We start from the raw sequence: 25,032 nt of genomic DNA, 5'->3' as shown, positions 1-25,032 counted from the left end.
CATACGGCTGTTCTACTTTAACATCATTATTACCATGTAAGCATGCTCAAAGACATATCCTGCAGATTACTTTATGTATTTACTTGAGGTTAGAATGCCAAGCAGTACAAACAGCAGACTGGGTTCCTGTTGTGAAGATATGCATGCTGCTATGGGAAGAGACACTTTCTATCCAAGATCTTAGCATCTGACTGGTGATACTTATGATGTCCAAAACAAAGCCTGATTTTTGAGAGGACTTCTTTAAAATTGGGCCCCTGTAATATTTCTCAAGTTGTGCATCCAAACCGTGAGGTACTCAGCATCCAGCTCCCTGCTGAGATTTTGAGCTGCAGTTTCTAAGAGCAGTTGTGGACAGAAGGGAAAAGATTTTTGTTCTTATGGGCCAGTTCTTCCCTTGTGTCGTGGTTTAAACCCAGTCAGCCACACAGTTTCTACTATCTCTACTATCATCCTGGAGGGATGGGGAGGAGAATTGAAAGAATGTAACTCCCATGGGTTGAGATAAGAACAGTCCAGTAACTAATGTATAATACAAACCACTGCTGCTACCACCAATAATAATAATGATAAGGGAAATAACAAGGGAAGAAAATATGATACCACCTGCCGAAAGGAGGCCGACCGAGAAGAGAGTGCCCTTCTGGGTAACTCCCAGTTACCTTCCTGGGCATGACGTGCTGTGGTATGGAATACCTCTTTGGTCAGTTTGGGTCAGGTGTCCTGTCTCTGCTTCCTCCCGGCTTCCCCTCCTCCCTGGCAGAGCATGAGACTCACAAAGTCCTATGGCCAGTCTAAACATTTGAGCAGTAACTAAAAACATCGGTGTTATCAGCACTGTTCCCAGGCCGAAAGTCAAAACACAACGCTGCACCACCTACTAAGAAGGAGAAAAAATGACTGCTACTGCTGAACCCAGGACACCTTGTTAGCATTGCTTTTCAAGATTAGGGTCCCACTAAGGGACAAGGTGCTGCTCAGGCTACATGAGTTTGACAAACATTTGTTTTTGCTGCTCATTCTTTCTTCAGACAAATGTTGCTTTCTTTATGATCATATATGACCTTCCCTAAAGTAACCCATCAGTTTTGGTCAGAAATCATCTTTCAGATGAACATTAATTCACTTGTAGCAAGGAAATACCTTATTTTCTGAGCAGGAAGGAAAATGTCTTTCAGAGAATTGCAGGTATAGGCTACCACCATTTTACATCTGAAAGAACGAAAATAAGATCATGAAGCCAGCTATTAAAGGAGACTTTAAGATAGAAATAAAGGAATGCAGATGTTGGTTGAAGGTTTTTAGTACCTACAGTATTGTACTTTCCTTCCAGTGGCATCTGCTTGCTCAACATGCAGTACTGGATTTTGTGGTGTACACTTAGTTTGTGGTCTGCCTGTTTTCCCTATCATGCAATGTTTTCTTCTCTTCAGACAGAATTATGGCCAGTGTGGTAAGGGTAAATTAAATATGACCTAGCAGTCACTTGTCCTCATATGTATAAGACAGTGCGTGTTCGCTGTTGCTCAGCAAGGCTATGTCCTTCCTCGGGGATACATATCTATAATGCCCACAGAAATCTCAATGAAATTTCACCTAAGTGAGCAGTTTGATTTTGGAAGAGGAGAACCGCTAGTACTGAAATGCAGCTTGGTAAAGCAATGCTGAGACGGTACGCTGCAAGGCAGGAATTGAGCAGGCTTGGTACATACCCCATTGCAAATGTATTGCAAAATCAGTAATAGGCTAACAGATTCAACATCATTTTAGGTGTCTTAAACCAGCCTAGATTACTTATTTGCAGTAGAGCAAAGGATAACTACATCCTAGCAAGAGATGTTACCCTCCTCAGTGCCAGTAGGCAATGCTTTCTCCAGATGGTATAAGCTTGCTCTGTGCATCTGTTCAGGCACACTCTGTGCCACTCTGACTGCATGACTAGCAACACTTCTGCCCCTCTGGTGCTGGGAATCTGATGGACTGCAAAGCCCACAAGAGAAGAAAACAGTTGAGCTCAGACATCAGGCACTATCTGATGCACTTCTTGGCAGGAAAGATGTGGAGGAACCAACTGCCAGTGTCTGACCAGGGTGATCCAGGACCACCTGGGCTGTGGTGCTCACAGGGTGGCCTCGATATCTGTAGTCCCACCAGAGTTTGTTACTACAAACAACTGGGTCTTGATCTCATCTTGGGCACTGAGCCCTGGCCAGCTGAGGGAGAATTCAAGAGTTTGGGTCTCATCTCTCCTTGAGTTGCCAGGCATTGCAGTACAGGGAGGAAAGATTTTACAAAGTGTCCAGCCATGTTTGGATGCCTGTGGACTTTCCCTCAAGGACAGGATGACAAAAAATGCCCACAAAATGTCAAAGTCACTTTCTCAAAACTACAGTATTGCTTCCTTTTCCAAAAAGCACTTACAAATGAGCAGTTCTTCCCCATCCTCCAAATTATCCAAAGCTCTGCGCCTTTGGCAACTGAGGCAGGGTCTTGCTTCACTCGCAGACACTACAGTGAGTGGCAGAGTCTTGGTCTGGTGCCCCTCAACAGCTCCCCAAGATCTCCCTGGCTCTGAAAAGAGAGTCCTGCTGATGCAGCCAGAGTTCATTTGTGCTTCTTGGTTGTCAGACTTTTGCCTTTGTTTTTCCCAACCAGTTCAGTAGGCCCTGCAGGAAGCTGAACCAGACTCCTGTGAGCCCATGACTTTCCCATTGTCCTGTATTAACTGCAGGGCTGGCTGAGTTCAAGCCATTTTTCTTCCTTTCTGATTGTTTTCCTTACAGTCTACTATTAAACTTAACAAATATATTTGTGCAATAAACAGCAATTAGGCCAATGCACACTGTTAAAATTATTGTGGAGTAGCTCTGTGTCCATCACACCATGTACTACACAGACAAATATGCACTAAGCTGCTCCTTGTTCATCACATATACAGATGTCCCTAGGACATCAGCTTGCGAGTCACACAGTGTAATGAATGTAGAGAGATGCCTATCCTGACACTTGTGCTCTTCAGATCAGACTAGGCAACCTACAGGTTTGAGGATGCTTCCGAAAAGGTTTTGTTAAGACAATTTGAAATGGGGCTATGTGGCAATGTCAAGGTTTGGTCTTGGAATGTCTTAATCTTGTTTCACTGATTTTGGAACAGCAGTGAAGAGATCACTCAGCTCAGAGGTGAAGAACAAGTAGGCAGCCGCTTAGATCAATCAAGAATAAAACATCAAGATAGTGGAAGGTTGTTATCATTAGTTCAATGGACTGCATTAAATACATGACATCAGAGGCTAGAGACCTTAAGCTTTTCATCCAGGTAGAAGAAAAACACATTTCTAGAGTCCTTGCTGTAATTTAACAGGTAACCTGAAAAGAAAGTAAGCATGAATACTTATGTTCTCTTTCATCTCTAGTTGAGTCCCATCCTGGCTTCTCTCTAGGAAAGAAGTATGGTTTTGGTAGAAGTAATTTTATGGAGAGTGTGAAGGGAGGAAGGCATTGTGGAGAGACTCACACTGAAAACAGCCTGACCTCCCACCTGGAGGGGACAGAAACTGCTCCAAGACACTCCTCCTGTCCAGGCTAAGAGACTTCATCTTCCTGGGGTATGAAACAAATCACCTTTTGCCCTGACAAAGCCACAGAAACAGAAGGAAACAAAAGCCTCCTGTTGAAAATGAATCTCTTTTTTTCTGTGCTGTGTTTTTCAGCTGTCGTGGATGTAAGCTTGGCCTTGTGGTTGAAATGGCAACAGCTGCAAACTTCAAAGAATAAATTCCTCCACGCTTTTTTAATAAGCGTCTACCCTCATCAGCAGACAATCTGCATGGTTCAGCTGAGTTTCTAATTGTCCAGTACTTTCATGCACGAAGTACAAGCTATGGTTTCTCAGTCTTGTTTTAGGACACAGCACTCACCCATTAGAGGGAAATTTTTCCATATTGCTCACTGGCAGGATATGGAAGGAGTGAATATTTTGCTGGAAAGACCTGGGGTTATTCCCTAACAAATTGAGTGTGGTATCTGTGGCTTGGCATGAATATCAGCACCAGTTTGTCTCACTGCAGCCCAGAAACACCGTAAGATATCTGATGGCCTCAGCAGGCATGTAGACAAGTTAGTGTACTCCCTCCAGGTATTTTTTTCTCTTGCTTTCTATTGATTCACTCAGGGGCATCCTAGAACTGGCGCTTGGTAAAGCACACAGTCCCCTCTTGCTCTGTCTTTCTTTTTGAGCCATTTTCAACTTTTTAATGCTTGAAATTAACTGGAGAAAGGAGTAAGTACACCATGATATTCAGGTAAGGGGTCCCTGGCTTTTTTATGGCTTATTTAGTAAGCTCTTAGCCTCCCCTACCCTGTGTTTCCCTCCCTTACTCTCTCCTCCCCTCATGTGGACTGCTCTTCAGCTTATGTTGCTTCTTTTATGCCTACTGTACATTTGTCTTCTAGTTGTTTTGTCTCTTTTTGGATTTCCTCTTGTGCATTTCTGTTTAAGGGACCAGCTTCTTATTTGCTTGGTTCCTTTTTTAGTAGCTTCAAGACCTCTTGTATTCAGATTATGCTAACAAGAAAAATGAAAATCTTTCAGGCAGGGCTCCTTCACTTTTCTGAACATAATCTATTCTGGTGATCCAGCTCTGCCATTTTAGGCACTAATAATGAGCAGGTTTTTCAAAAATCCTATTTTTATTGTAGCAGATCGTTGGGAACCTGTAGTAATGCAGTGAGGCTTCACAATGCCATGGATAATTACCATGTTTATTGACCTGAATTTCCATATGGGATCAAGTAAAAGTCTGGATGTCTGGTTTGGATCTCTTCTGTGGATCAAGATAAATAACTAAGGGATGGCTTCCCATACTGAGTTCCCATACCTACCCCCATCTCTTTTTTTTTTTACCCCAGTTAGGTGGAAGATCCCAGGAAGCAGGCATTTTTCAAAGGCCTTTTCAGGAACAGGTATTCCTAAACAGAAACAGCTCTTGCCTAGATCAGCCAGTTGGTGTACTTCAAGGGACACACTAGGACACTGCAGCATCAGTGATGTTTCATTTACTAAAATGTTAGAATTATCTCCAAGATATATAAAAAATAAGTTTCATTTTGTCTGAAATGAAATCTATTCAGCTGACTGATTGGGTCACGGAGCTCTAGTTTTGAATGCCTTTATTTTGTGGGGAGCTGTTGTTTTGTAGAGATGCGTCTACTTATGTTGAATAAATGTTATTGCTATTTGGCATGGAAGCCAGACACCACTGTCTGAATAAGAAAATGCTACATTTTTGGTACACTAGGATGCCAAGTAGACATGTTAATATATGGCTACATGTATACATTCCCTAAAGTCTCTTCTGGTATCAATAGTGGATGAAAAACATATAGGTCTATTTACTGGAATATCTGTAGGTAACTAGAACACTTATACCTGCGAAAAACCCCAGGTCTTATTTTGCATTCTTGATCAATCAGAAATACAGTCCAGATACTCAGGTAAAAAAAACCCCAAACAACAACAGAAAAACAACTCTAAGAGCAGTGAATTATCAAGCTGTAGGCTATGGGTTTCCTGTTTTGTTGTTTCTTTTTTCTTAGGGGAACAATGAATGAGAAACAATGAACGAGATGAATGCCAACTCCTGGTCTGCTTCAGCCACAAATGTAAGGGTACGGGGTAAGTTAGCTCCAAGCACATACTCTCTGTCCAGATCAGGAGAGCAGCAGGGGCACTTTGCAGTTACCTCCCAGGCTATAAGTTGCTATTTCCACTCCATGGGATGGAGGCGACCGGTCTCTAGCTGGGTCTGCTCCCAACACAGCATTGGATGTAGCTGATGTGAATTCCTAGGCAGAGGAGCTAGGAAGTGCTCCCAGGTCCTGCCAGACAGACATGGGCAAAATGCCCAGTGCTTGTAAAGTGTTTTGGAGTGGGGATAGATGATAGATAGCAAATCTTGCATGCTTAATACTTACAAATTACCTTTTCCAAAGACACACTTCCTTCCTTTCAGCCAGCTGTTCCGCCTCAACACACTTCGCTGGTAGTCTTCCAGAGCTGCAATGTGAGTTTAAATTAATTTCTTGAAAGATCTTCTTCCTTGCTGCAGTTTTCTTACCCCTCTTCCCTGAAGCTCTGTCAACTTAATCTGCTGTGCTATGTAAGAAAAAGCTAGTTGAACCAAGGTTATTTTCAGCAATTCTTGTGCTGTTTCATAAAATACTTGATGAGAAAAAGACTGGTCAGTCAAATATCTCCACTGACCTTTTCTGCCCATTGTTTGCTGTCAAAGCAAAATGTTTTCAAGCATTTTCTTTTCATTCGTATTACATGGGTTTAGGCAAGGGCTCAATCTAATACTTAACAAAGGCAATAGATTCCTTTTGTCTATCGGCTTGTGTGGGCATTGGATCAGCCCCTAACTGCTTCTGTCTATTTTTTGCTATGGAAGTTGAAATCTTGGAGGCCTAGACTAGAGCCCTTACACAGGAGAAATAACCAAGGAAAATCCAGTGAATAGAAATGGAAAATCTACTTGAACTGCACCTTCACCCTTTTTCTATTTCTCAAAGTCTGGAAGATCAGTGACAGATTTTGAGTCTTTGCTGATGACCACAGCGATGTAGGTACTTTCACTGCTCCTACTTATCCTGACAATTATTATATACTAGGGTCATTGGCTGTGTATGGAGAACTGGTATGGTAGAAGGGGAGGACAGTCCTCAATCTGACATGTAGTTTCTAAAAGGTGATTGAAGATTTTTTTCTATTCCATCCCTTTAGCAGTCAAAGAGACATTAAGTTATCTCCTGAACTGTCATATTTCACAGCCTGGCATATTAACTTAAGTCTTATTCTCACTTTACCTTAGCACCCTGGTCTGTGATCTGTTAACAGATGTGTGCTCTGATTCATAGTTCTGCTGCCCAGTGACTGATGGCCTGTGGGAACAATAACCTCTTTGGTCACCACCATTGGCAAGGATTGTGAATCAGAGCCCTAAAATTAGGGGAAGTGAATCTCTCTGTGCATCTAGCTGTGATCACATGTCACATCTGTGCTAAGGCTTCATACACAACCTCCCCTTCTAGGTTATTTACACGATGTAATTATCCCTGTGTGTTTTGGAAATGTTTAACCTTTCCTTTAAACCAATCTGATCATTTTATTCTTATTTAAAGACAGTGGCTAAGAAGTATCAAGAGTGAATTTATTACTAAAAATGCCCTTTCCAACTGTGCAATGCATCTATTTCAAAGTCTAATGGTCTTCCTTTCCTTTCTCATTCTGCAATCTTTATTAGGGTCTTCCGTGATTAATGGAACACGAAAAGGACAGCTCTCCAAGAATGGCATTGTCTGCATTCTCTCTCAGATGGACTTTTCTTTTTTTATTTATTTCTTTGTTAAAGATATTTCATTCAGAGAATCCCCGCTGAGCTTTTTATTGCAGAAAATTAGGGATCATAAATCATCTCCCATAAAACTATAAATCCAGTACTATTGAAACATTCCATGGGCAGAGCTTGGCTCTTTGATGAAATCACTCCTTTTTCTTGTATAATTTATGAGCTTTTTTTCAGCATGGGGGGATTTATGCTTTTAAATTGCTCACCAGAGTTTTATTGAATATAATTTGCTAGCAAATTTATACGAGCCAAATATATTGTATTTTATCCGCAATTATGAGCAATAAAATTGATGGGGCTTTACTTTTCATTTTCTTCTGGCAAGCAGAGGAAACATGAGTTTATCCTGAACTTGGAGTGAGCTTTCTCAGGGATACATGTGTACAATTAAAAAAGGAGAGCGTGTAGTCAGCAAGGCTGAGGTGCCATTTTGGAAACTTTATTTGGTGTATAGGAGGAGGCCAGCTAGATTTCTCTTGCTCTAAAGGGACTGTAAAACACTGAGGAGTTGAGTTAAAGCCACTGAAGCCTATGACACAAATTGACTTCTTCAGGGTTCAAATCATGCTGTTGGGAAAGAAGGTGTAGATAAGCTGTCTAAGAGCTGCTTGTCTTTCAAGGGCCCCTTTGGTCCCATTTTCCTGTGATATTCTGATTTTCATTTGGCTCATCCTGGTATATTCAAAAGCAAATACAAAACCCCCAGTATAACTGTGCCTTATATGATTTATTCTATTTACTATGTCGAAATTGTCTTCATTTCTACATGCCTGTTTTCCTTGAGAATTCTTCTGACGACAGACTATAGGAATAGAATTCTATGTATCATTAATCTCTACAAGGCATAACGAGCCATGAAGGTCCTCCATCTCCTGATTCCTAACATGCTGTCATTTCCAAATGCTGTTTCTTTAAAATGAGACTTCTAAACCCAAAGTTACCTTCATAACACAGTCAGATGCAAATACTGAAGTTTGCTTCTGAGTCAACGTGTGACATTTGGGGTGCACCAGACCACTCAGGTGACAGGGTACGTGACTGGAAGAAAAATTAAGGACTACACCCAGGCAAAACAAGCCCTCTTAAGTCAAGGCTTTACCGTGCCTTGAGCTTTGTGCTGTGGACTCTCACTCATGCTTTGGGAAGCATGTCTGCTGCAGCCCTGCTTGCCTGTTTGTCTGTCGTCCCTCTCTTTATTGGCTTCATATGTTCTGAACCATGCCACTCCATAGGAATACCAAACCCTTACAATATAGACTTGTATTCTGGGAGAAGAAATGCTTAAGCTGATTTAGCTAAACTGGGACAGGCTGGTTTGTAGACACACATTACAGAGGTGTCTGGAGTAAGACTAAACTTAGGTGCTCTGAAATGGAAATAAGATGGTGGGAGTTTCAAAACCAAGAGGGCACCAGCCCCTGCCCTGGACCCTGTGGCTGTCTGTGGGATGGGGGACTGACCCACCTCTGCAACCTTAAACCTTCCCTGTGTGAAGGTTTCCCTTCACAGGATGGAAACCACCTTCTGTCCTAAGGGAAGCATTCAGAGGAGACATCCTAAGGAAGGTTGTCATAACTTTTCCCTTCCTTTTTGGCCTTCTCCTTCACGTCTTAGAGCAGAAAGGCTTAATTTGGCACAGAGCAGGTACCTTGAGGTTTTCTTTGCACTGAAGGAAATGAAGGCTGCAAGTTGAAATGGGCAAATCAAAGGAAATTCAAAGTTTAAGACCCACGTACTCTTTCAGCTATTTGTCTCATAACAGTCCAGCCTGTTGGTATGGCCAGTGTGTTAACACTGAATATCCTGTCTGGCTCATGCCCATTTTTTGCTATAGCTGTATTATTATTTAAACAATCTATAGGTTTTGTACTTAATGTATACAGAGTGATGATTGCTGGGGCCGTAATAATGAAATATGACTTTCTTAATGAAATTTCAGTCCCAGCTCATTTCACTGCTGACATTGAGGTGACTGCAAATAAACACTTTCCAGAAGAGTCAGTTAAATGGCTACATAAGCAATTTATCAAATACTGTAACATTTAAATAAATAAAAAAGAAGTATTCAAGTGTGGTATATTACTGCCTGTAGCTTTGTTCCAAATAACCTCAGTCCTTGTCTGTCTAATAGTTAGATTCCCGCTGTCAGAAAACAAATCTCTTTCCAACTTGGAGAGTTTTATCAGATTTATCTGAATGTCAGATCAATGTGTAGGAAACAAATGGAGTCAGCAACATGATTTAAATTAGAACTCTAACAATTTACAGTCTCCACTGGTTTCTCATAAACCTTGTTAACGTTTGGCATTGGGTACCAAGGAACTATAAATAACATTCCAAAAGAACATTTATATCTGCTTAGACTCTCGTTATATGTCTTCAACACAGTTTAAGTAATGTCAGTAATACCTTCATCATGAACAGGAAATGAAAAAGTTACCCCATACATGTTTTGTCTTTTAATCAAATATTATTTTCTCCTTAGAACTGCAGAACTGTTTTGGGGTTTATTTTTTAATATTTACTTTATTTATTCAAAACTTATGGCTACAGTTTCCACTTGTTTTTCTAGATCTCAGCAGGGTATAAACCCCTCCCTCTGGACAGACCAGAATGGTTTCTTCACATCTCTCCCTGCAGTACTTCTCTCCCACCCCTTTACCTTGGCTGCTGTTAGAGGGAAGACTCTTTCCTCAGGGACGTGGGCAGGGGCAAAACCATGAGCTGCTTGCAGGAAGAAGCAGCATGAAGAAGGAGGGTACCATCAGGCGTTTCTAATATTTGGGCTGGTTGTAGCAGAGCAGGAGGTGAGATTGATTTATAGGCACCCTCTCCAAACGGCCCTCATTCATTTCTTGCATTCTTAATCCTCTTTCTTTCTTTCTTTCTCTCATTTTAGTTTTTTTCTTCTGTCCTTGTGAAAAAATTTCCTTTCCTTCCTTAGAAGAATTCTAAGGAATTCTTTTACATCCAACACACCCAAGCACTCTCTCCAAAATTCAGTTATGTTCTGAAATCATCTGTCCCCAATCTGCTGTGTGATCCTTGCTATTTTTATTACCTCTCTCATCTGGAAGACGATGTATGATTCTACATCTTTCAGGAAGAGATGTAGAATTTCTCTCTGATTCTGAAACATTGTTCAACTGCTACTTTTGCTCAGTCAGTGAATTCAGAGTGAATGTTTTGTGATGCAGCCAGCACCAATCATGTTGCTGGTGTCTAGTAAATGAGCAAGGCAACAGAGGAACAACAGGTATCGTGCATTGTACATGTAATAAAGGCAAAGAGATTAAAATATGAAAAAGAGTTAGTGGTCTGTAAACAAATGGTAGAAGGAAGCAAAAATCCAACAAATGTTGCTCATGTCAACACCGTAAAAAGAGAATTAGTCCTTACAGATATGCAGAGCACATTTATGTAAACTAACTTTAGGGACTTACAGAGCTTACTTCCTTTACAATCAAAGAAAAGAAATGGACATATCAGGAGAGCACTTCATTTGCCCTGTTTAAGATGAATTAGGAAGCCCTAGGAAGAGGTGAACTGCATTTTAGGTGTGTCTGTTTCCCCCCATTACCTATAGAGCGAGTTTAGACAATTAGTCCAGGTGCAGATGTCTGTTGGCATTTAATAGTAGGTGAGATGAGCTTTGGTGGCCATGGCAGAAAGGATGCTGTCATGCACACTGTACTGGGCGTGATGTGACAGCCTTCCACCTTGACTCACCACAGCAAGCAAAGAAATGGGTTGCATAGCCAGAGCCTCATGCATATTGATGCAGCCAGTTCCTTGGGACTGATGCCGAGTAGTATATGATAACCCATGCGATGGGAAAGAAACTGTGATAATATCTGACATAAAGCATTTCCCTCCAGCAGCTCCTTGAATGAGATTAAGTGAGGGAAGAGTTGCATTCTTGTAACTACCTTTGCTCTTTTTTAAGGCATCCAGAGGTCACCTTCTCTGCTAGACTCTTGTCATGCATGGCTTCTTGCCATGGCCAGCCACTCTTCCTCTCTCAGCCCAATAGGGCAACTGAGACCCTTTTCTAAAGTATTAAGGAATTCAGCACACAGTGGTGAAGATTCATTTACTTACTTACAATTTTAATTTGTAGCCTGGCTCCTAACAAGGCTCTTTTAGATTCAGAACAGGCTTTGGAGGAAAAAAAAAAAAAAAAGAAAAAAAAGTGCCAAAGGCAGAAAAGAAAAGAATACAGACGAAAATTAAAAAGCCACAGAAATGTTCAAAGAAACATTTCAAAGAGGTGGCAATTAGATTTAGCTCCACAGAATGATGTGACAAATATTTGACATTCAGTAGCACAAGAACTTCTGGAAAATTAATTCCAAGAACATCTAGCCATGAAGCCAAATGTTTCTCCACCTACAGAAGTCAACTACAAGGAAAACAAAACCTTTTGCTTGACCTTCAAAAAATTAGTGGTTGATCTATTGGCATGCTTTTACATAAAATGGACAATGCTTATGAAGGCATTGAGAAGACAGTATAATAAATTATATTTTCTTTGAGCTTCAAGGGATGTAACCAATTTTCTACTTTAAACAAGCTCTGCCAGGGTGTCCTTTTGTTAGGTCTAAGAATTAAATTCAAACAAAACAACAGCTTTACTGTAGCATGTAGCTTAGCCATAGACCTGAGGCTACTAGTCAGTGAAAAAGGGGAATGATTACACGCTTTGTTATGGAAGTTACATGATAAGTTCATTAGAAACCTTTCTGAAAGTAAAGCTAAGTACATTGGAATTCAGTTTTCCAATACCAAGTTCTCTCCTCACTGTGACTATTTGAGCTCAGTTGTTGTGCTCTGCATGGGAGTCAGGAATCATTGTTACTTGTAAGGTCCCATAGTATCTTCAGCTGGGAGAAGGGGAAGCTATGTCAGAGGTGCCTTTTATTTTTTATAGCTTTTCTTTTCCCGCAAGTGCTATTATTGGTAGCAGCTATCTCTAAAACTGCCTTCAAAACTATGTAGCGCTCACAAAGCTGAGTTTAGGCTGTCAAGATCCAAACGAGATTTGTGTAATGTTTTGAAGTGCCTCGGTTCCATTTCTGAATGGGATTTGAGAACCTAAAAGCCCAGACCAACCACGGAGCTCCTGCAGCATAGCAGATTACCATGTGTCCTCTAAGCTGCAATACCTCTCCATGTGTCTACTCTCAGTCTATGGCAGGTCTGAATTTACTTCATGAGAGGTTTAAATTAGATCAATTTACACTGCATTTGTGTGCACACAGACCTTTACTGCCATTCAGCTTGCACACAACCTCTGGTAACTCCTGGCTTGACAGGTCTGAGTAACCTGACCATTCATTTGATTTTTAAGACCACTCAAAGTCAACAGGACTTAATAACAAAGGTGCTTCTGAAAATTTTACTCAGAAACTGGCAATTGCTCGTGAAGCACCCATGTTTGGTTGATCGATTTAAGGAGATCCTGGCAATTTTAGGAAAACAACAATACGTAGCCTGCAAGAAGATAACACCTGCTAAAGAAGCTGCTTGTCATCAGACGATCAATCTGTCATTGTTCCTTATGCCACATTATGAAATTATGAAATTGATTGTCCTCATATAGACATATTAAAGCTTAAATTTGTTTTAATAACTTCTCTGTGCTAAATGTATAACAGAGATGGGGAGTAGGGGACAATTCCATTTATCACAAGCCCACCAAATATCCCACTCAAGGAGCAGAGCCCAGCATGATGACCTGTAAAGAGACCTCAGTCACAGAGATCTCCCCATATGCCTCGCATTTGGGGCACAGGACGAAAATGCTGGAAACCCATCAAAACATTCTTCATCTCAGCACTGACAGGTGAGGACCCAGAGAAGAAGGCCTTGGGGAGAGCCTGAGATACTTAAGAACAGGCAATGTTTCTATGGAGCTGGTCACCTGTGAATTGAGTATTTTTTTTATTCCTGAAATGCACTTAGCACTTTGCTGTAAGGAAGGTGGGCAGCCCTTTCATAGCCCTGCCAATTTCTCCAGACAGAGCAGAGCAACACTGGTTCAAAAAAGTGAATGGCTATGATTTGTGTGAGTAAAGATCTGAAGCAATCACCAGAATGTGGCTTTATTCAGAGACAGCTTATGTTGGAAGAATTTTGTTTTGCAGATAGAATCAGGGGTTATTCTATCCCTGCTGCCTCTATAACATTTTAGCAATTCCCTACTGCCTTCTCACTTTGTTTGGCTAGATGTAGAGCTTCCAGTCTGCTAGCTGCTCAGAAACCCTGTATGAAGACTACTTGGCATAAGTGGCAACAGTCAACCTGCACATTTGCATAAGGAGTCTTGCAGCTGGGACTTGTTGGACTTACAGTAAACACTTCAATCAATTGCCATTAGAACTGGGCTGAAATCAGACCATTCTGGATTGCCTGTAAAGGAAGGTCTCCTTATGCTGTATAGCACATGTACATCCTGATTCAACCTGACTTGAATTCTGTATTGAAATAAAAGAGACTGAGTATGAACTGATTCAAAGTGAACATCAAAGGTTTGTAAAGATTTTAAATAATTGATTCTTGGCCCATGTTGGTGAAGCATATTAATATTAGTGTACCGCATTTAGAAACAGGGAAACTGATATAGACATTTATGTCCAGGAACTTTTAGGCACTTGTTAGGTGAGCGCTTCAGGAGAGAAAACCCCCAACCATTTGATTTTTTTATAGGAGTGTAAGGAGAATGCCTACAGTGTCCAGCACTAGCCAGAGACTCAGCAGTCCTGCTCTGAGGGTGTTTTTGAAAATTGCTCTAGCCTAGCATCCCAAGCCACACAGAGAGCCAGTGAGAAGAGCCAGGTGAGAGCTAAGGAGTTTCTAATCACTGCTATGTCTTCTAACCCAAGCTTCTGGACTAAATATAAAGTGAGCTGTCAAGTAAATCATAGAATTATAGAATAGTTTGGGTTGGAAAAGACCTTTAAGATCATCAAGTCCAACCATTAAATGCACTCACACCATATGTTAGAAACATCACAAAGCTTTGTTGGCCATATAAAAATTGCCGCACATGGGAACAATAACTCTTTCCTGAAATCCTAATAACTATTCTGATCTAAATCAGAAGACAGAAAATCCGCCCCTTTCAGGATACGGTCATTGTGCAAGCGTTAGAAATATAACAGCAATTTAAAAAAAAAACCCCAAACCTACTGTCTTTACCTGCTCTTCTCAGAGCTATTGCTTTTAAGTGTGAGCGGTAAAACCTCTTATTCTGACATTTTAGCTCAGAGGAAATATCCCTGTCAGTGATATACCCCTTACAGGTCAGAGTCCTTAGCTGGAAGTAAGCCTTTTTGGCTGATGGAGTGATCATTGTAGAGTACATAGGAAAGTGTCAGTCAGGTTTTCCCTTCCAGTATTTCTCCTCCATTCTTCATTTTCAATGTATGATAAAGGTGGAATTCAATTCAAGGCAGATAATTTGTAGAAAGTAGGGCAGTCACTGCTTTTTCAGATATATAATGCCAAATGTATGTCTTTGAGGCAGTCCCTGACTGCGAATTTATTTGAAGGTAGTTGTGTCTGGGTAGATCTAATTTGCTGTTTATATTGAAGTGGAGCTTTGGAGACTTTTGAGCATGTTATTATTGTACAAAAAACAGCACTGGAAAGGAAGACAGCACAACAGAAAACCTGCGCAGCTCATGGAGAAGTGGGGCAGGAGCTTTCACTTTTATTTTCACAGTATCTTGTGTAATGAGCTTCACAAATTTCTGAGCAGGACTCTCAAATTCGACAAACCAAAAGCAATACCAAGAGGGAGTGATCTCAGCTTCCTCTGTTTTACCAGGGAGAAGGGCTGTCCAGGGAAGGGGATGGGCTTTCCCACAGCCCTCTTCTCCATTTGGGTCATTCTGGGACATGTTTGTGAACTTCAGCCGTGCCCTCACTGACACCCCAGATGACCCCAGCCAGGCCACAGCTGCTCCATGCAGAACCAGGATCGACATAGCTCCCTTTAAAATCAACAGCTTCTCCATGGGCTGGAATAAATGACCCTAATTAGCTATGTTTTCTATCCCATGGTGGAGCAGGCACCAGCCCTGACCGAAACCCCTCCTGGGTGCACAGCATCTCTGGGGCCCTGCTCATGTATGCACTTGTGGAGCTGTGCTAAAGGCACCCTTCCCTTTGGCAGGGCATGGTCTCCCTTAAGCAGCCCTGAGGACAACTGTCACACAGCTTTGGCAGTGGCTTAAGTGGAGTGGGAGGACAGCAGATGAACACGTGGAGTGGTTGCAGTGTTTCCAAGGCTGGCAGGCAAACAATTCAGTGTTTATGATTTTCAATACTCCAATTGCAAATACAATGATCTATGTGGGAAAATATGAAGGAGAGAAAAGACGGTTATGGGATGACCTGGAGGACCACAGCAAAGTTAAAGAGGGGAATTTGCAGCCACCAGTGTGGCTACCCTTAAATGTTGTAAACAGAAGCCAAAATAGAATCATATGACAGCAAAATCAAATTTTTAGTAGAGGTTTGGGGTTTGTTTGCTTGTTTGTTTGTTTGTTCATCTACCATCCCACTGCTTTGTCCTTACCATGCTGCACAAAATCTGCTTTGCATATATAGCACATCCTCAACAAAAATCTCACAGTCTGATCAAAGCCAGCTAATTGAAAAGGTCAAAGCACAGATTATAATGCACACAGCTCCAGGGAGCTCTGTCACACGTGCGTGTGTGTATAAACAAAATCCTCTCTGCATGATGCACTGACAGTACGTAGGATTCATGGAGTGTGCTAGTCAGGAAGCAGCACTGTGCTGACAGAACTGCATGGCGGCTGTGAGATTAGCTGTGCAAAATGACCAGCTGCAGAGCAGAACCTTCCCAGGCAGGCCTGGATACTTGTCCCCATGCTGAGACCAGAATCTTGCATCGATTTTTTTCACATATGGAAAAAATACTGGGAACCTTTAAGATTTTCCTAAATAGTAGTATAAAAAGTGATTACAATAGCCCCGCTGCCTGGCTGTTCATGACTTTATTCTCCTTGTGTGGTTCCCATTTGGCTCACCATTAAAGCGCTGTTGGTGTACCTTGCTGGACCCAAGAGAGGGCTGCACCTTCAAACCAGAAATTCATAATTCAGAGATTCATAAAGTATAAGGTCAGCAGAGACTGTTACGATATTTTGTTCTGATCTTTTCCATCATGTGAGTCAGGGATTACCATATATGTACATATACATAAGAATCACTGAATGCCAGTTCGTGGAGCTTGATTTTATTTTATATGATTCAAGCATGCTACTTGTCTTCCCCTCCTGCTTACAATCTTTGGCTTCAGCAGAATTGTCTTTCTCAGACTTTTCTCTGTATTCCTGTTAGGTCTCTGTATGCAGATTTACCTTCAGACCCAAGGTCTTCTGCCTGCCCAGCACCACGCAAGGTGGAGTTTGCTAGGGGAATCTGCCTAACCTTGTTGCATGGCAGAGGCCAGCTAAGCTTGCTCCCAGTATGAGAAGCTCCTCAGCGTGAGAAGCTCCCCAGTATGAGCAGTGGCTGTGTGATACCACCGAAGAGAGCTGCTTGGGGAAACTCCAGGTCTGGAAGTCTGACTCTAGTCTGTCTCTAGCTCTGCTTTGCTGTATCTCTCCCACGAATTCCTTTCCTTCTCCCTCTCCTTCAGACATTTCCCCTGTTCTGCTCCCAGTCACTGGCAATGTCCTCCTTTGCTGCCTTGATTCAATTTCTTGGATGCATTAGTGCTCAGCTACCTGATTACTTTTAATTCCTTTCTTTGTTCTATTGATTTTGCCATAACTGAATCCATCTGTTGCATCTGACCTATGGGAGGACAGGAAGGCTGTTTTTCAGACGGCTTCTTTCCTCCCTAAAAGGGTGGTGTTTTACAGAACTCAGAATGAGAGTTTTGGTACTGCCTAGAAATTTCCACAGAACATGTTCTGTATCATTTCATTACTACTCAGCTATTTGTTGGTTATTATTAACAAATTTGATTATGGAGGGTCAAACTCTATGTGAAATATACAGTGTTCTCTTTCCCTTGTTCCTCCAAATAGCTGTTTGTGCCAGTCATGTACTGTGCTCTGAGCCAAAGACAGTCCCACAACTGCCAGAAACACAGGAGTCTCCCATATTTTCATCTTTCCACTTGCTCCCCAGCCAACTCAGCTTGGAGCTCCCTGGCTCCAAGCTCCATCTTCAGCTTCCCTACAAGCTACCAGCTCCCTCATCCCCACCGTGATTCCCTCCCAGTTCACAGCTCCCTTCTCCAGAAGCAGGCCAGAACAAAGAGATGCACTGTAAATAGGAGAGACCTTCTCGGTTTGCTTTGCATGTGGTCCTGATTATTATGGTCTGCTTGTTTTAGCTGGTGGGAACTGTTTCTGGAGGAGAGGAGTGAGCCAGATGCTGAGCAGAACCCATCCTGGGAGCAGTGCTGGAGAGAGCAGAAGAGCAAAAGGCAGCAGAGGTGTTTCAGGAAGGACAAGCAGAAAATGTGGGAACATGGGTGAAGGAGAAGCAGGCTTCCTGACAGCTGCCAGCTGTGTGCTGCAGCACCAAGGCTTCCTCCGTGGCAGGTCGGGACCTATACACTGTTCAAACTCATAATTCCTGCAAGTACCCTGGCTTGACTCAAAGAACTTTGTTGCCTGAACACGTTACATGGTTGTTCTGCCTCCAGATGGCAGACGGAGATACCAAGACAAGCTTTGCAGTGGTTCTCTGGCTGTGGATGGCAGATGGTGTGTCTTGGAGACATCCATAGATAAATACAACTTTTTCCTGACTCAGCTTGGCTTCCACAAGCTCAGCTGCTATCACAGAGGTGAAAGATGGTATCACAACAACTTTCTTATTATATACTATACATTTCACAGAAGGTTTATTACTATTTTTTGAATATAGATGCCCTGAGCAAGACTTCCTGCCTGATGGCCAAACATAACCTCGAGGCCACATAAAGAAAACATCAAAGCTCTGTTTCCACTATGATTAACTGCCCTGAATGCTGGATTTGTGCATAATAGAGAGGAATTTACCCTATACCCTGGGTGTGGGAAGCTTCTCTTTTATAGTAGCAGAATGATCTAACACCTCAAATCTGCAGGTAGGATCAAAGAGTTGGTACACAACTGATGCCACCTTTGTTTCAGTCTCTTGTGTTCCTGTATCCCTGCAGGTGTGCTGCCACCCTTTTACATCCTCCCATGCATGCAACAGATCTGCAGCGATTTTCATCTCATGGCTTATAGTAGTGGACATAATCAAGGACAGCATGAAGGTGTGTGAAGGTGGAGAGGGTTCACTGGTAAAGGTGGAGAAGGTTCAAGGACAATGTAGAGAAGGGAATTTCTCCCAGGAAGTTAAGAGAGTGCCTTAACAGTTGAGTGAAACCTATCCAATGTTACTTCAGCCTTCTGGCTGACATTTTGATACAAGATGTATGATGGAAATCAGTATTTTAATTTCTGCAATAACCACCACAGTACACAAGTATTGTTCAGAAATTTTCTATTACTGTCTGGAGTGTTAGCTTTTATGGTGCCATATACATGTGCAGTATGCACAAGTTACAGTTGCCATGGGATTGTTAGTAATGAAATTCTTGAGTTCTCAGTGCTTAAAAATCTCAAATGAGTTATAAAGGAGACTTGTTTGCATTTCATTTCCTTAGTTAAAGGAAGAAAAAATAATTCCCACAACCCTTTGTGATAAAATTTTCCAAACTAACACCCCTTCATCTTAAAGCTTTGACTTTTTTTCCCAACAAATCTCTCTTGTGTCCTTCATCACTATGATTGGAGCAAAAAGCTTTTTGAACATTTGGTCTGAGGAAATGCAACGCCCTTCCTGGCACTATCATTTTACCACTGACAGTTTTTCAACATGAGTTATAGAAAGGTGATATTTTGTTCAGGATACTGAGTGAGAGCCCTGAAACCTGGGATTTATTTTCAGTATTGAGCAATCTCCCCTGACTTGTGTTTTCCTGATTTTGCTGTCTGTAAAAATAAACTTTTGCTGTTTATCCACACTTTTTTTTTTAAAGTTATTTTTGTGTGTGTTGTTTTTTGGTTTGGATTTTTTTTTCCTTCTGCTTTTACTCCATAGTGAGTCTGGAGTGCTGTTGGAAGTCTGAATGAGGCTGAGGGAGGAAACTGGAAAAATACAGGTTAGTATTCATGATGTGAAAGGCATTTATGCCAGAAATGTAAACATTGGGCCTGTTTTGGGAATTCCAAAGGAGCGTTTTCCCCCTAGCTGGTATCACCATTTTCCGTTTTAAAACATTGGTTGTCTCCACAAGGTATCACTGTTTTCCATTTTAAAACACTGGTTGTCTCCACGTGATCACCCACTTCCCCATTCTTATTAGCACGCGTCATGCATCACCTGGAATTCATCAGCATCCTGTACTGGTTCAGTGAGGCAGTCCATTCCTACATCCCCAGCATGCACAGGACTAAAAGTTTTTATGCTCTTATCTGTGCACTGGGATTGAGCAGTACCTCATGAGAGTTTCTTCCATTCTCACGACATTAAGTGGGAAACAAGTTTACAGTTATCACAGCCCAATGTTGGTTTTATTTATCTGGGAAATCCTCTCTTTGAGAATAATTTTCAGAAAGTGTCTGATACTTTTGATCCCACCTTTCCCCCCAAATTAGAATGAGCTCTTAACCTCCTTTTGGCAGGGAAGGAAGAAGGTCTAGGGCCTGAAGACAACGAGCAACCACATACCACCAGGAAAACCTATTTTTTTCCTGATAAGAGAATAGCTGCTAGAGTAGAACCTGATCACAGGACAGCCAGAGCAGCTCTTTTGAGTTAATCTGCTTCCCCCTCTAACCTCATTCCACAATACAGATAATAAAGGATTTAACAACCTGCAATGCTCCATTCAGAAAGGCACTGAGTTCCCTGTGTATTTGAAGGCAACATTAACAGGAGCTGTAGGGTCTCAAGCTATAGTATGCAGGGTGCTCATAGCCTCTTACTCTCAAAGCTGTAGTTTATAGGTTAGGTACACATGCAGTAGGAGGGTATTTGTAGCAAAGCCAAGGTATTTGTAGAGCTTACAACTGCAATATAAAATGCTGTTTTGCACTCAGGAAGACATAAGGTTATGTTCCTGTTTCAGACACATATCAGATATATTTTTCACACAAAATGTGAAATCATACTACTGCTTTCTAGTCTTTGAAAACTGGATCAGGGCAGTTTTGAGGATTGCAGGGATGAATGTGGTGTGTGAAATAATTACAGGAAGCTTAGGAGCCACAATCCTTGGTTTGTCTGTAAGGGGGCATGCAACTTCACAGAGTAATTTGCTGTCATTATAATACAACAGCGTAATAATAAGTTACGTGTGTATTATTACACAACAGTGTAATAATAAGTTACATAATAAGGTTATGAGTCCATCTGAAGGGGGTGAAACAAGTATTTGACATTAAGGACATAGGTATATGGATGGGAAGAGAGAAAAAAGATCTGGGTGAGCTGTGGTTAAGAGATGGAGGGAAAAGGCATAGTCTGAAGTTAGTAGATAAGGTGACAAGGAAAAAATAAATAAAAAAAGGTAAAGAAAAGACAAAGCAGAAAAAGAAGAATGTATAATCCCTGCCCATGGCAGGGGGGTTGGAACTTGGTGATCTTAAGGTCCTTTCCAACCCTAACTATTCTGTGCTTCTATGATTCTGTGGTAAACAACAGAGACCCAGAGAAGTCAGAAAATAGGACAATTTATTATAAGATTGTTTAATGTATTATATACTCATTAACAATGACCAAGAATGACTAGTAAGACAATGAGCACAGGTGCCTCCAATCCCCTCTGTCTTCCAGAATGCTCCTTTACAGATCTTGGCATTTCAGAAACCTGGACACATTGAGGAGGTTGGAGAGGAACCTGTGGAAAGTAAATGTCTCCAGTGGCCCAGCTCTATCACATCGTCTGTGGTAAAGCTTCATCATACATTCATCATCAAGTCCTGGAACCTGGAGAAGAAGCAGTCATCTGGGAAAATTAAGAGGTAGGACTTGAGTGTGAAAATAGAGTTTGGATAGAGCAGTATAGGAAGAGGGATCTGGTGATCAAAATGCTAGCAAGAAGATGACATAAATATTTTACCTTTCATTAACATATTTTCACTTAATTTCTGATAGTACTCTACAGATGTGTAATTGTTGACTACAGAACTAACCCAAATTTATTTGAGAAAAGGAGGTATCTTTAATGAACCATGTATTGACATTTGTTCTACTCAAAAGTAAAAAGAATACCTAATTTAACAGTTAGGTCTGATTCTTCACTATACTGATGAATATTTATGTTTATTGAAATATATTTAAATTGCTGAGGTGAGTAGCTCGAGAGAGGACGCCTTGAACACCGGAGCGGGGGAGATCAGCATCCAGGAGCCTCAACTCAGAGAGACAAGAGCCACCGAGGGAGCCTCAAGTCCTCGACAGGACCTGCCCAGGAGCGCAGCTCAGCTGAGGCGAGCAGGGACTTACCGGGGGCGGAACCAGGATCAGCGGCGCCAGCCCTGACTCGGTAAAAACCTCCCCCGGGGAGCGCCGCGAGGTGAGCACAGGCCGTATGACCAGCGTCCGCTGTGGGAGCTCTGCTCTGGCTGCCCCTGCGGTGGCCACCGTAGGCACTCAGACAGAGCCGATGAGAGGGGAGGCTGCAGTGCAGAGCTCGGAGTGTAAATATTGCCTGCACTGCTCTGGTGAGGGAAAGGTACACAGTGAGCAGGGCTGCACTGGGTGCTCCCTGGTGGAGGTTCTCCTGCAGCAGGTGGCTGAGTTGCGGGATGCTGTCAATAGGCTGCAAGATGTCAGGGTAGCCGAGAGGAAGCAGGAATGCTTGCTACAGGCCCAAACTGTGCAGGGGCCTCAAGCTTCCCCTCTAGCTCATGAAGGAAAGAAGGAGGCCATTAACCCAGGAAGCTGGGAATTAGTAATGAAAAAAACCCAACAACAAACCAACAAAAAAAAAAAAAGGAGGAAGAAGACAACGAAAAGCAAGGGGCTTCCTCCTAAATTTGTTGTCCCCACGTAGAACCGCTTTGCTGTCCTGCAGGGGGATAATGAGGAAACACACTCGCACTAGAAGCAATCGATAAAGAAGATTTCTACTGGTGCTGCCAGGAAAAAGTGGCAGGTTGTAGTAGTAGGGGACTCTACTTTGAAAGGAACAGAAGCACTCGTCTGTTGGTCTGACCTGGTCTCAAGGGAGGTGTGTTGCCTACCAAAGGCATGGATCAGGGATGTTGCAGAGAGGCTGTCTGCTCTAGTAAACCCCACGGACTATTACCCGCTTCTAGTGATACATATGGGTGCTAGGGATATAGATAGTAGTAACCTGGGGAACATGAAGAAGGACTACAGAGCCCTGGGAGAGGTGGTTAGGGGCTCTGGAGCTGAGATAGTCTTTTCGTCAATTCTCCAGGATACAGGGGAGGACCTAAGAAAAACTAGGAGGATTAGCCAGGTTAATAAATGGTTAAAAGGGTGGTGTCACAGTCAGGTCTTTGGGTGTCTTGAACATGGAACCCAAGTTTGTAGGCCAGGTCTAGCAGGGGCTGGTGGAGCTGGTCCGATAAAGAAGGGGAAGAGCAGTTTTGGTAGAAGGCTTGCCAGACTGGTCAAGGAGGCTTTAAACTAGATGTGTTGGGGGAGGGGGGCATCATTCCATCCCAACACTCCCAGTCAGTTGCCAGCACCTATAATAAATGCTCGGAGCAGTGTAGATATATTCCAGCCGCTCCAGCCAATGAGCTGGCTTCCTTTGGAGCTTGGCTCAGATGCCTCTATTCAAACACCCATAGCATGGGGAACAAACAAGGGGAATTAGAGATGTGTGCTCGTCTATGGGGGCATGACATTATAGGCATCACAGAAACATGGTGGGATGGCTCCTATGACTGGAGCATTGGAATGGAAAGTTACAGACTCTTTAGAAAAGACAGGCCTGGCAGGTGGGGAGGGGGAGTTGTTATTTATGTTAGGGACTTCAACCACCCTGATATCTGTTGGAATGATGGTATGGCCTGGCACAAGCAATCCAGGAAGTTCCTCGATTGTGTGGAAGACAACTTCCTTCTGCAAGTAACACAGGAGCCAACAAGGAGAGGTGCCATGCTTGACCTCGTGCTCACCAACAGGGAAGGGCTCATTGGAAACGTGATGCTCCAGAGCAGCCTTGAATGCAGTGACCATGAGATGATCGAATTCAAGATCCTCAGGACAGTGAAAAGAGTGTGCAGCAAGCTCACTGCCCTGGACTTCAAGAGAGTAGACTTTGGCCTCCTCAGGAACCTGCTTAGTAAGGTTCCATGGGATATAGCCCTAGAGGGCAGGGGGGGCCCAAGACTGTTGTTTGGTATTCAAGGATCACCTGCTCCAAACTCAGGAGTGTTGCACCCCAACTAGAAGGAAGTGCAGCAGGAGGGCCTTATTCTTATAAAAAGTGGAAGCAAGGAGAGGCTGCCTGGGAAGAGTACAGGGATGTTGTCTGGGAAGCTAGGGACCAGGTTAGGGAAGCTGAGGCTCAGTTAGAATTAAACTTGGCTAGGGATGTTAAGGATAACAGGAAGAGATTCTGTAGGTACATAGTGAATAAAAAACAGACTAGGGACAATATAGGCCCCCTCAGGAAGCTCTCGGGAGACCTAGCTACACAGGATTTGGAGAAGGCTGAGATTCTGAATGACTTCTTGGCCTCAGTCTTCACTGGCAAAGGCTCTGACTGCACCACCCAAGTCTTGGAAGGTAGACGCAAGGACTGTGAAAATTAAGACCTTGGGCCCACTGTAGGAGAGGATCTGGTTCGAGGTCATCTTAAAAACCTGAATGTGCACAAGTCCATGGGTCCTGATGAAATCCATCCACGGGTCCTGAAAGAGATGGCGAATGAAGTTGCTAAGCCGCTGGCCATCATATTTGAAAAATCATGGCAGTCAGGTGAAGTTCCTGACGACTGGAAAAAGGGAAATATAACCCCCATTTTCAAGAAGAGGAAAATGGATGACCCAGGGAATTACAGACCAGTCAGTCTCACCTCTGTGCCTGGAAAAATCTTGGAGCAGATTCTCCCGGAAGGCATGCTAAGGCACATGAAAAACAACAAGGTGCTTGGTGACAGCCAGCATGGCTTCACTAAGGGGAAATCCTGACTGACCAATTTGGTGGCCTTCTATGATGGGGCTACAGAACTGATGGACAGGGGTAGAGCAGTTGATGTCATCTCCCTGGACTTGTGCAAAGCATTCAACACTGTCCCACACAACATTCTTGTCTCTAAATTGGAGAGACATCAATTTCATGGATGGACCACTCGGTGGATAAAGAACTGGCTGGATGTCTGCATGCAAAGAGTTGTGGTCAATGGCTCAATGTCCAGCTGGAGACCAGTAATGAGTGGTGTCCCTCAGGGATCGGTGTTGGGACCAGTCTTGTTCAACATCTTCGTCGCTGACATGGACAGTGGGATTGAGTGTGCCCTCGGCGAGTTTGCCGATGACACCAAGCTGTGTGGTTCGGTTGATACGCTGGAGGGAAGGAATGCCATCCAGAGGGACCTTGACACGCTTGTGAGGTG

The 25,032-nt window shown here is 42.7% G+C and overlaps 1 long non-coding RNA gene across 1 annotated transcript; it reads left to right on the top strand.

The window, feature by feature from the left end:
• The first annotated feature begins 19,490 nt into the window (after positions 1–19,490).
• On the top strand, positions 19,491–21,665 carry LOC133225582 (uncharacterized). Its single transcript, XR_009729201.1, has 2 exons — positions 19,491–19,593; positions 21,270–21,665. It is a non-coding gene; the product is annotated as an uncharacterized LOC133225582 (long non-coding RNA).
• The last annotated feature ends 3,367 nt before the right edge of the window (positions 21,666–25,032 follow it).

The sequence above is a fragment of the Neopsephotus bourkii genome, unplaced genomic scaffold (genome assembly GCF_033783945.1).
Source record: "Neopsephotus bourkii isolate Nb327-2 ecotype Australia unplaced genomic scaffold, CSIRO-AGI_Nbou_v1 NB_1765, whole genome shotgun sequence".
In the NCBI taxonomy this organism is placed as follows: domain Eukaryota; kingdom Metazoa; phylum Chordata; class Aves; order Psittaciformes; family Psittacidae; genus Neopsephotus; species Neopsephotus bourkii.
Note: the sequence above shows the minus strand (reverse complement) of the source record. Positions and strands in the feature narration are given on the sequence as shown.